The sequence below is a fragment of the Falco naumanni genome, chromosome 3, assembly GCF_017639655.2.
Source record: "Falco naumanni isolate bFalNau1 chromosome 3, bFalNau1.pat, whole genome shotgun sequence".
Classification (NCBI taxonomy): domain Eukaryota; kingdom Metazoa; phylum Chordata; class Aves; order Falconiformes; family Falconidae; genus Falco; species Falco naumanni.
In genome coordinates this window covers 7,082,018-7,094,872 of record NC_054056.1, presented here as the reverse complement: position 1 = coordinate 7,094,872, position 12,855 = coordinate 7,082,018, and the positions used below count along the sequence as shown (strand labels likewise).

General features: G+C 48.6%; 1 protein-coding gene across 2 annotated transcripts in view; it reads right to left on the bottom strand.

Moving 5' to 3' along the window:
* Positions 1–12,855, bottom strand: part of PHACTR4 (phosphatase and actin regulator 4) — a 67,869-nt gene extending 55,014 nt beyond the window's left edge. The window contains exon 1 of one of the 2 annotated variants that reach the window (XM_040588736.1): positions 12,777–12,855. The gene's annotated coding sequence lies outside the window, so the exon portion shown is untranslated. The remainder of the gene's footprint in view (positions 1–12,776) is intronic. The other variant, XM_040588740.1, reaches the window with a different exon arrangement.

Sequence of the window (12,855 nt, the reverse complement as noted above, 5' to 3'; positions counted from 1 at the left end):
GACCCAGCTTCACTCTTTAAATTAATGATGCTTACAGCAATCTTAGCCTTGATAGCTATCTTTTCCCCTCTGACATAAAGTCAGAGATGTAATACATCCGATGATGGGATTCATTTGAAGGCCACAGAAGGTATTTGTCAGCCAGCTTTGGGGTTTGCCTATAAATGGAAATTTCCTGAATGACTTCATCTGAGGAACACCTCAACTGACAAAGCTGTGTCCACAAAAAAAAAGCGTTTAGATACACAACACCTGCATAACAGCAATAAACAGCTAGCCCAGGATACAGTCAGCTGGAAAACACCCACGCACAATCAAACACAAACCTACAGCAGCTTTCACTAGGACTTAAGCTAACAGGTTTGCACTCTCGCATCCCAGCAGCTCGGAATGAGCATGCAGAAAGCTGCAGGAGCTCTGCCAACTACCAGTCATTTGCTTCATCATAAATTTATTTGCTGGAAACTGTAACTGCACCCCTCTGCAGCCTCTCCTGACCCTCCAGATGGGTCAGGGAGCTCCAGGAAAAGGCAGCCCACGGATCAAGCTATAACCACTCTGCAGCAGGGATGAGCTCAGACCACTCAGCAGCCAAAGGGAATGAAGTCACTGATTTCTTCACCTGCCCTCCCCATCACTAAGACCTCCTTTCAGTCCTGGGTTAGGTCTGGGTATTAATTATCTTGCTGCAAGTCAAGCTTTGAGTAGCTTTTACCATAGCACAACCTAATGAGGTCTCTATGTCCCACACCTGTATCTGCAGTAAAGAGAACACCAAAAAAAGAACCGAAGCACCTCAATTTCCCCGATGTCTTGCAAAAATATGCATAGTAGTGCATCTGGGATAAAACAAGCTTTTTGTCAGGAGAAAGCATTCATCTGTGTGAGCCAAAGGAAAGAACGGGCTTCCCACAAAAATTAACCAGCTCGAGAAGCCCCCCCAGTAACAAACCATCCTAATCCCACAGAGCTCAGTGTAGCTCTTCCATGCCTGCAGCATCACAGCTCTTTCGGGTTAGTTTGCACTGAAAACAAAACCAGGGAAACAACTAAACCTGAAAGCTTCCTCAAGGGAGCAGTTCAGTGGCGAGCAGCAGGTGAAGGCATACTGAGACAGTCACCAGAGACCACAGCAACTGCACATGAACCCCAAAATACCTCCGCACAGAAGGCAGCAAAAGCTGCGGTTTCACGAGCGCTTGGCAGCGCACGGAGCAGCTCTGCCTGCCCTCCTTCCCGCTGGCATCGGGAATCTCCTCGAGCAGCTGACCCCAGTCAAAACCAGCCTGGTGCAGAAACAGCTGGTTTTAATCCAATTCAGTTCCTCAATTTGTTTGTCACACAGTCCACAAACAGTTGTTTGAGTGTAAGGGAAGGGAGTGGATACACAGGACCTCTTCTTCAGCAGCTCTGGCAGTTTTCAGCGTTTACACAGCTGCAACCCAAAACAGGGGTCTCGCACTGGAGAGCGCAGCCCACCGTCACAGACAAGGGGGTAAGGCCGGGTTGAGAAGGCATCAAGTCAGGCTTCCCAGCACCACAAACAGGCTTGAAAAATCTGATCCGAGTCAATCAGATCCTGCCCACCCCTCTATAACTTCTTCCATAGCAAACACCAAAGGTACCATCCTTATCCTTCCATGCCATTTAAGCCAGTTAGAACACCAAGCCATGAGTATTTACGCTAGATACTCTCGGAGTATCTAATATTATGACAAAACGGGATTATTTACTCATATTTATAAGATTTCAGATCTCTGCTACAAAACTATTATTAAACTCCTCCGATACACTTAGAAGCAAAACCCTGAAACATCAACAGATCCCAATGCACCAGGATTTGCCAGCCCCAGGTTTTGAAATGAGCAGGACCTTGCTGTTCATAACCCAAGGCCAGGCATGACCCAGGAATTCCAGTTCAACCAGTTCCACCTTTTCTGCCCCTCATTCCTCCCATTTGCTTGGAACTAGAGACAGCAACAAAACCCTACCCCAATCTACACCGGAATAAACACTTCACTGTAAACCCATGCAATGGAAAGCCACCTGCTCCCCCACACAATTAAAAACATTTCCAAATTCCAGCTCGTCCTCAGCCAGCGCAGACAGATGGACACGCCGGGCACACGCAGCACAGAAAGCCTGCTCCACTTCCAGCAAAGCCTTTGTACTGCAGCGGCCCGCGACACAAAGCCTCACGGCAGAGCCTGCCTCCACCAGAACTGTTTTGTTAAGGGATCACAACATAAATCAGCAATCCTCCAGCCACAAAAACAGCTCAAACGCACATGCAGGCCAATTAAACTTGCAATCCGCTAAAACACACATGCACTCTCTCTGACTTCTGAGGACCACGTCTCTCAGCTGGCAGATCTGGCCCAGCGATCTAGCTGATGTATCACCCGCCCCAGACGTCCCCAGATAGTAACTGTGACTAGATTTAAAATGCAATGGCTCAGTCATCACCAGACAATTACAGATTTTCACTTTCTTGCACGCCCTCCTGCCATTCAGCGCTATGCTACAGGAAGGAAATAACCCCTTTGCAAAGGAAGCGATAGCCCTGAGAGCAGGCAATAAAACGCTGAAGTGGGAGACCGACTTCTGCCTCGCTCATTCCCACGGGACTTGCCCCCAACAACTAATCCCTCAAGTCTGCAGGTATTTGGGCCAGACCTGGACTCTCAGCAGGAGCAGGGCTGCGCCAGGCGATGGCCACCAGAGACTGCCCATCATTCAGACACTCGCTGCTGCCTTCGCCAAGACACACCACCAGCGCAAGCAGCCGTTCCCGCAGTGCTCTGCAATGCACAGCAAGAACAAGCAGCACCGAACACTGAAATCCCCTTCTCTCTGTTGTGATCTCCATGTGCTGTTTAGCAACTCCGGCCACCTGCAGTACACCTCCCTTTGAAAGGCTGGCTTCTGACTGGCAAAGGGCTGGATTCCTGGCATGGTTAATTATTTCCCCGGCAGACCTGAAGCAGCTCTGCTCCGCCACAGCTCCCAGGCCCCTCAGAAGCTGAAACCGGCACCTCTGGCACCCACGCAGCCACCCTCCCTCTCCACACCCCCAGCACAAGGGGAAGAATTTGTGAGCACAGTGCTGTGTGGCTCACATTGCCCGAGCACCAATTCTTCCAGTCCCCTCAAACGTACTGGGAGCTCTATCCACAAGGCTCATCCTATCGAGCACCGCTCAGGAACTCTTTCTGTTGACTTTTGGCTTTCAGCTCAGATTTCTTTGAAGATAAACGCTAATATCCTAAAAAAAAAAGTTCACTGATCCAAACCCCAAGACTCATCACTCTTATGAATCACACGTTATTATTTCTCCTGCCCGTCAAAACAGAAATGTCTCACCTTGCAAAAACAAAAGCTGTGGTTGCCCAGGCTCACAAAAATCTATCCCATCTGTTAAAAAGCCAAGTGCACTGAATGAAAGTATTCAACGAGCGCTCTGCTAAAAGACAGCAAACATTCCACTCCACAACAGCTACTTCACATACAGTCAAGCAGCAACTGCAAGGCAGCTCCGCTGGGTTAGTACCAGCCATCAGAAATCCAGCTTTCCAGCAAGCAATTCTTTTTGAAGACAGGGCCTGTGTGGACACCGAATTGAAGGCTCGAGCCTGCAACTGCGAGGAAAGCTCCACAAATACAGGTTTACAAGATCTCGTGCCCCAACTTCTATAATCAGAAAGCAAGGACCCAACTGTTCCTGCTTCCCACACTAACAGAAAAGGCAAGCCAGCCAGGAGCCCCACTTTACCTGCAAAGTCTGTTTAACCTCTGACTGCGAGGGACACCTACAGTAACACAGGAGCCAACCACCACAGAGGGTGCGACACTCCCAGCACCCACGGAGCCCAGCAGCATGCTGCCCAGCAGTTTAACCCCGCACATGATTCGTCTTGGGGACACAGACAAAAGTCCGTCTGCTGCTGGCGAGCCCCACGCACAGTGAGTTAAGCACAATTTTTAGCTGACATCTCCCTGACAGGCTCTTGGCAATGGGCACATTCTCCTCTTGTTTAATGCAGATACAAATCCGTTCCCAACAGATTCCTGTTTCAACTGCCCTAGCTGTCACAAGCCAGTCATGTGCTGTACCAGAAGCAGAACTGTGCACAAGAAAGCTTTATTTGCTTTTAGAGCGTTCATGCTCAAACGAGGTACAAGGATGGACGTTCGATGCAGGCAGACAAGAGCCATCATGCTCTCCCAAGAGCAACCACGAAAACCAACATCAGACTAGGCTCTGACAAAGCCCAACTCATTAGCAGCATGGCCAGCCATCCCACCGGTGCTACCCACTGAGGACCCATTCAGCTAACACACTTCTCCAGATCAATGTTATGCTCTAAGTTCAATAAAGCACCGTGTTTTTGTAGGACAGGAGAGCAAGATGACAAGTGGCTTTAAACACAAACACTATCCACCACATTATCTTGATTATGCAAATCAAACCCCTTGCTACCAGCAGTAAGAACGAAGGCTCAAATAGCTTCCTCAGCAAAGTCACCTTGGAAATACCTAAAAATTTGAGCTTGCAATAAGACAGGACTAAATTGCAGTTGTAAATTGTCCCAGTAACTTGGGAGCCAACCGATAAAATCAAACCCTGAGGGAAGGATTTGTGGAGAGCACAGGAGGGCTCACCATCATCTGCCTGTACGTGATCAGGTAGTTCTACTATCTTAACTGATAATCAAAAGGTAGTAAGCTAAACATCTTGCACCAACATAAGGAATCCTGCTCTTTGCATTTAGTTAGCAATGCAGCCACACAGCACAGACCAAACCAAAGAAATGCCAATTATCAAAAAAGCAAAAGTTCTTTCAGTACTTGTGACATGTACCACAAACACAGAATATCCTTCAACATCCAAACCCCAATAAACACGGCTCTGATCAGCAGAGCACACTAATGAATCAGCCATAATATTCACAAAAAACAGGCAACGAACAGAAAGTGAACTCCACCCTCTTGTTAAAGATTTCACTGCTATAGAAACTGTGATTAAACATACAGGGCCATGAATCAGCTACCTGAAACAAAGGTATGTCTCCGCAATCAGGGAAGTGCCCAGCACTAGCAGACTGACGTTTCAGTCACCAAAGACAGCCCTCCCCACATCCCAAAACTGCAGCATCCTGCAGACAAGCAGCTTTCCCAAGGCACTTCACAGTTCCCACAAACATTTAATTTTTCTTACCTTTTTGGGTTGTTCGGTTCAGGGGCTTTCTTTGGGGGTTTTTTGGCAGTGCTCAAAGCTGCACGCACTCGTTACAGGAACGGAGCGAATGGCTTCCAAATCCATTTTGACACAACTGGATAAAGCACCTAAAACCAAACCGCGGATGCCTCTGGACCAGCTGTGTCTCTCTGCACTGCATTTCCAATCAAGCCCACAGAAAAGCTGGAGGAAGATGGCAGGGCTTACCAGCAATTCCCCTGTCTAGAGTCTGAACAAAGTAGATTTAAAAAGTTTAATTTTCCCAGAGACTAATACTCTCAAATCAGAATAAATCCTCCAAAAGAAGAGATTATCCATAAATTTACTAGTTAGAAATGTTAATATAGCCAGTGTTTATGCAAGGACTGCTGCTCTCTCTCCATGCAAGAGAATCACCTATACAATCTCATATTAAAGGAGAAACGGATTTCTGCTAGTTTCTCCCCCCGCCTCCCTTTCCATACTGAAATGTAGCACAGCAGCTTTATAAATACCACCTTCCCAGAGCAGCCGTAATTTACTGAAGAATCAAGGTAAACGTGTTCCTATTACACGAGAAAAGCTCTGAAAAATCCTCTCCTGCAAAGGAGCTTTTGGACAGAAAAGTCTAGTGTGAAACATGGAAAACCAATAAAAAAAATGCAGAGCTAAAACTTCAAATTACACATTCACAAAATATGGGACATGGGGCAAATTAAGAAACAACTACTCAAACGCTGCTGATTCAACCAGATCACGGCAGCAATACCCATCTGCACTGCCGGACTGACCCAACACGTACCTGCTACTCAGCCAAATGCTTCCTCCTGTTGTTCACATTCTACTTACTAAAGGCCCCATCTACACACCATATGACATGTAGTATGATGGCACCAGACCAGTATAACCTGGCTGCTAATTATGGCCCTTAAGGCTGAGATGCATTAATACATCCCTCTAGCTATGAACACGAGTATGACTACACCCTCGCTAAGCACATGTAATCTTAGGATAGACAGGAGGATGAACAGGTACAGGGAAAAGGGACTTGCCTGAGATCAAACAGCACAGCAGCAACACAGCTGGGAGCTAAATTAAGCCTCTTGTCCACCCAAGCATCCGTATTTTCCCTGTACTCTGTCTAGTCGATAGGTAGACAGAACCCAGTCATTAGAATACAGATTGAAGGCTTCGTTTTGAAGCTAAAAGGAAATGAGAAATAGTACTGATTAAGATAATCACTGATGTCAAATTGATCTTGGAGACCCAGCAGTCTCACAGCACTCCTCCATTCTACTTTCCAAGCCTGATGTGTTCACACAGGTTTCTGCGTGCCTAACGCTGGCGAGCAGGCTGCAACATATTCAAGACACCTCAGAAAGCCTGCTTAATAAATTAACCCTGAAAATTCCCAGATTTCTTTCCATCAGAATCATTCTAAGTCCACCAGCATGCCCCAGAGAAGCTGGATGATTCCTTAATGCTCCCAAAATAACAGCCTCGATGGGTGAGGTACAGAAGCAGCCAGCCTGAACGTGGGTATCGGCATCAGCAACTGAGCAGACGACGCATGAGCGAAGTTTTCCAGCCCACGAACTTCCCTCCCTGCAAACCTTATTTATCTTCATATTCGTAGAGTGGCTTGGAAGGGACTTTAAAGATCATCGAGTTCCAACCCCTTTGCCACGGGGGGGCATTTGTAAGTATTAATAAGACAAGTGAAGCAGAACAATAACAGCAGCAAAAACCCACTTCTTCCAGTGTTAGGTGTCAGGCTGAGTTAGCAGGTATGGATTTTCCTCAAGTTTCCCCGCTTTGCCAGTGCTGGCCCTCTATTAACTGTCTTCACTTTGTTCTGAACAGGTAACAGAGCAGCCAGATGGCCTAAAGCCATAGCTAATTTCAAAACTGCTGTAAAATAGCACAAGCCAGGACAGCCTGACAGCCCTCATTTGACAATTCCACCCAGAGGTTGCTATCACTCTAAAAAGGCACAGCTGAGCCAAGAGAAATCATGTTTAAACATGCCTACCACCTCAGCTTTTTCAGTCGATAATTGTGGGACTATATGTTAAAAAATGATTTGGAAGTACAAGGTGAAAAATTCTATGACCTTGCTCACCTCTGGCCCTGACCCACAGCAAGGAGGAACAGGATACACCCCAAGCTAGGAGCAGGATATAAGCACTAATTTACCTCTCGGCACAAGGTGAATGAAGCTTCAGCGACCCTACAGGGAACGTGCCACTTCTCCCCTGCTACTAATCAAAAAATGTAAGTGAAAAAGACTTGGCTTCTAATTATTTGTTCTGTCTTCTGGCATCACATCAACACTCTTTACGGGGGCACAAACCCAAATGGACTGAACAGCCCTTTTTCTACTTTGCCTGTTTCCCACCCGGCAGTAAATTACACCTGGTTTGCAGACAGACAAACTAAATACCCCCAACAATAAAAGCCCAACCTCGCTAGCACAGCTCAGACCACTTATTTCAGTAATTATTATCCTCCTCCTCCTAGGTCCCAGCTGATAAAGATAACCTACGCAGCAGAGGGTCACTCCATACAGGGCCATGGATCAGTAACTGAAATTCCGTGGGTCCATCCTGATGGCTGTCAACATTGCAGCTTCACAAAAACGTATTCCCACAGAACCTGAAGCATTCAGCCAGCAAGGACCAGCCCAAACCCTCAGCCCTGCTCCTAGCCCTGTGTAAACCTCCTGAAGCCTCTCCTGCGCTAGGATATGAAGGCTTCCCGGTAACAGCCGTACCTGCAAACCTGCTTCCTGTAGATCTCGGCCAAAAAAAAAAAACAAAAAACAACAGCAAAAAATTTTTAGACGGCTCTGGAGATGAGAGCAATCAATAACAAAACACCACCAGCACTTCCATGCACGCATCTGCAGGGGAGCTCTTGCCAAGGCAGAAATAATATTGATAGAAACCACCCTTGCAGCAGGCACTGCTGGAACAGCCGGTTACCCCAGGCCCATACCAGCGAATTTAGTCAGTGACACAAACGTTACCGATCTGACTTTAGAGAGAGAAGAATTAGACAACAGAACGCAACCTTCAAAGGCATGTGAGTACAGCAAATGCCAAAGTCCCCTTAAAATTGGCTTAGACAGTTACGTGCCTTGTTCAAAGCTCAAGTTCTCCGAAGGCAATGACCTCTGCCTTTTCCCCATCCATAAGCACCTCTGGAAACTCCACCCCTGCGAGCACCGTCTCTGCAAACCCAGCGAGACACGGCTTGCGATCTTAACCGCCTGCCTGAAGGCCACATCTAGCAAATAACCTCTTTTTTGCTAAGGCTCCCTCTGCAACGCAGTGTTTGTGACGCCAAACAAGACAATGCTGCTCAGACTTTGATCCAAGTTTACAAAATCGAGACTTCGCAGCAGGATTCCGGCCAAATTTTTCTTGCTTGCACCCTTACAAGCTAACTGTCTTTAGAGGAGAAAAGTAGGCACGTTCAGAGAGATTCATCCCAAGTGGAAGGCAAGGCAGGAAGCCCATATGGGGCTGCCTCCAGTTTAAAAATCAATGATGAGGATTAATCTTGATGGATTTTAGACAACGAAGTCTATGGCAACACAGCTCTAATTAAGGGCTCACTTTTGTGGATTGGTTAGTGAAAAAAAAAAACAAAACTGGCTGCCAGTAACTCATTTGTCTGCAAAGAGGTTCATGCTTGTAGCAGAAGCTTTCTGGAGCTGGCACAGTGAAAAGGTTCAAACCCTCTAATGCCATTAGACTTTACCAAAGTCCAATGATCTTTACCAAATCTGTTTCAAAAGGCACACAGCTGGAGCAGACAAGGATCTTAGCCCTAGAGCTAGAGAAGTGCCAGACTTGCCCAAACCGACCTCATCAGTATGCACCTTATTTTGCCCCATGACATTCAGCAGGCACGGTTAATTAGTTCGTGACAATGCATTGCCCATCACGACTTCTGAACTTAGCTGTGCAGCTGGTAGGTAAGCAATTCTTAACTGGGTTTTGTAATCAGCATGCCAAAAGCACAAACACAAAAGAATAAAGTTAACAATCTGTTTACCCATTCCCCCCCTCCTCCTATTGCTGCTGCTAGCCAATGGCTTAGAAAAAAATAATCTATTTCCAGGATTCAGCTGAGAGAAATCATTTGGACCGCTCTCAGTTTTCCTATCTTTGCCACTGGTGCTTCATGTTATTTCACACAATTCATTCAGTTTGGAGACGAAGCCTGTTCCTTTGACTAATAGCATTAAAAGCCTCTCTCTGGAGATAATTAGTCCTCCCTCCCCCATCCCTTCCCCAGTGCTACGTGGAGAGAGCATACAGTCATCAGTAAACAAAGAAATTCAAACAGTGTGACAACCAGGTTGTAGCTGGGGCTGAAAGCTGCCTCTCACCTCCCTATCTCAGTATCTCAGCACGGCTGATAATCAAAAACAAGTCAACACCGCAAGCAATAGAACAAGCAACACAAGAATAGTAACTACAGATTAAGGGCTTCATCACTTAGAAATCAGGAAAACAACAATTCCCCATTTGCAAGGAGCATAAATACCAATGCATAATTAGACATCGCTAGAGGTTTTGCGCCATCACCTTCCAACCCTGAAAGATTGATCAGAGTCCTTCAAAACCAGCAGATAAGAGCCAGAATCAGGCAATCCTGCAGTCTTCTACCTATGATCCCAAGGCTGTCACCCAGCCATCAGCAAATCACACCAACCTTCTCACCTCAGTTCCTCGTGAGACACAAAAAGTCCTCCAGGGCAGAGCAAAATTAAGGGCAGTCACCATTTGGAAAGCACTTTGACACCCTTAGCTGAAGATTCTCACAATTCTGTGTTCTCTGCATGCTGACTCCTCACCTGAAATCCACCCTGGGATTTTGGGGGCACAGTCGGGAAGGAGTTAACCCCCCCCAGAGCCAGAGCCAGCCCAGGGTATGACTGCCTGGTGCATTCACTGCCTGACGCGTGACCCCGCTGCGCAGAAAAGGACTGGAAATAGTTATCACTGCAGCACTGACAAGTCAGCAAGAGCTACTAATTAAATAATAAAAATAGATCTCTGAAAGGGCTTTTTTTCCCTTCAACACAAAGCTGAGGCCTAACGCTGCTTCGGTCACACATCCATTAGTTTTCCACCAGCTCCAAACCTGCCAGCAAAAACCTCATTCTCACACTCAGAAAAAAAAACCCACGGCACTTGTATGTGGAAAACCCCAACTAAACAAAATTAGGGAGCAGATTCTGAATGACGTGGAGCATCGCTTCACTACGCACACTCCACTCCCACCCATAATGGAAGCAGGAGCAAGACGACATCCTTGCCCCCAACAGCCGTACCTGCTTCCTTTGCACTCCCTGTAGTCCAAAGTTTCAATTTTGCCTGAAAAATGAGCATGTTTCGAGGTGATCCAGATGACCCCAAGGATATCTGCAACTTGCTTTGTGCACGGCATCACTTAGGCCATGGATAAAAAAACACTGCAACTTCCACTATTGCGTGGGTTTTGCTTTAAGCCCACCCCCCTCACTCCCTGCCAGACACAGGTTTTGTCTAGCTCGTAACTGAATATTCATCACCAACTAATAGACCTGCAGGAACTGCAGTGTCAGCGATTTTTAATACATATAATGCCCCAACACATGCCAAACACAATGAAATTTGATCAAAATAGAAGCCATTTGTTTAAATACAAGCGATTTGGCTCTCAAAACTGTCATCAAATTAAACTGGAAATCAAATTAACCAGTGATTGAATGAAGTAGAAAGCTGTATAATCACAGATTACTGATCCAGCAGCACGAAAACAAGGATGCAATCACATTCCCCATGTTTGTGGCAGCCTCTCTGCGCTGCCCCGTACTCCCAACAGGACTCCCCCCTCCCCGTCTTATAAGATTTGAGGATACTGTGCCGCAGATACAGCTCATCCAGCCACTTCTTGGTAGTCCAGAAAGGAAACATTCCTTACAAAACCAGCCTTTTGAGATATTCCCCAACTACAAAGGGAGCCCTTTGAAAGTACAAGCTGACACACTTCAAGCCACACTTATTTAGGACAGACCAGCGCGGTCATTTCCAGCACTGTTGGGAAGAACAAGTTTAAACCTACTCTGAACGGATGGGGAGAGGGGTTTCTCACCATCCCTGTACAAGGTATTAACTTCAACTGGCCTAACTGTGTGCTGACCAGGTTCCCTCGTAAGCGGCCTCAGTTTGGCTTTATTCCCCCCCCCCCCCGTTTTTGCGCTCTCATTTGAAAAGGAATTTAAACTATGTAAAGTTACAACTTTAGGTCTTCTCTACTCTTAAAAGTAATCGGGAGTAGTTCAAATGGTGCGTTTGAAGAGCAACAGGCACTTATACTGAAATCATAGCAGGCAGAGGAATTTCATTACGCTCCCGTGCAACTTCTACACCACCAGCACGTCAAGCCGAGTCAGCTGAACCAAACCTTTACGCACCGGGCAGGGGGCACAGGGAACTTCATCATCCCCTTGCCCTGCCAGCCAACCTGACCCTGCCCGATTCAGGTGTTCGTATTTCTGAAAGGCAAGCTTTGCCTTCCTGACTCACCAACACACAACTCCAGGTGGTGTTTTTTTCTTTTTTTTTCTTTTTTTTCACACACAAGAGGAGCAATCACAGCCATTCCCGCTTCCGAGGGTCGGTTTAAACATCTGAACGTTTGAGGAGAGCAGCTTTTAACTTCTTTTCAGCCTCGACGAAGCACCTCCTGACACCATTCAAGTTTTTTTTTTCAATACCTTCAGCCCCAGAGAGGGGCACCCAGCCCTCACCTACCTTCCCCTGGACAAACACAACCCAAGGCAAGGCCGAGAGGTAAATAATTCATCTGCACGCCAAGAGAGGGAAAGAACAATTAAAGCAGAAAGCGCAGCAGGTTCCAGTTTCAGTCAGCGTTAAGGCAGATCAAACAAAGGAACACCGGCGGGGCTGCCCCAGAGGGGACGTCGGGGGGAGGGACAGGGCCCCCCCGGGTGGGGGGAGGGGGGGAGGGGGGTGGGGAGGGGCAGGGTCCCCCCTGGGGGGCGGGGAGGAAGTGGGGAGGGACAGGGTCCCCCCCGGGGGGCGGGGGGGGGGGAGTGGGGGGGAAGGGACAGGGCCCCCCCCGGGGGGGGGGGGGGGGAAGGGACAGGGCCCTCACGGAGCGGCGGGACGGCCACGCTGAGGGAAAACCAGGCTTTACTCTTCGTGCCAGCCCCAGCCCGCAGAGCACAGCGCCCAGCGCCGGCCGGCCCGCCCGGAAGGGGGGTCTCCAGCATGAGGGGGAGCCCGGCCCAGCGGCCCGGCCCAGGCAGCCCCCGGCCCGCCTGCAGAGCCAGCCCAGCGGGCAGAGCCCAGTCCCCGGGGACACCGGCCAGACGCGGCCCCCACCAAGGCCGCCCGCAGCCCCCCAGCGGGCACTTCTGCCCCCCGCCCCCTTCAAAGCCCCTCGCCCGCGCACCACCCGGGGCGCAGCCGGCGGGGAGAGGGCCCGAGCCCGGCCACCCCCCGGGGGGTCCTCCGGGCCGCCCGCCCGCCCTCACCTGCTGCCCGCGGCCGCCGGCTCCCTGCGCCGCTCCCGGGCCGGCCCCGCCGGAAGCCTCGGGGGGAAGGGGCGCGCCG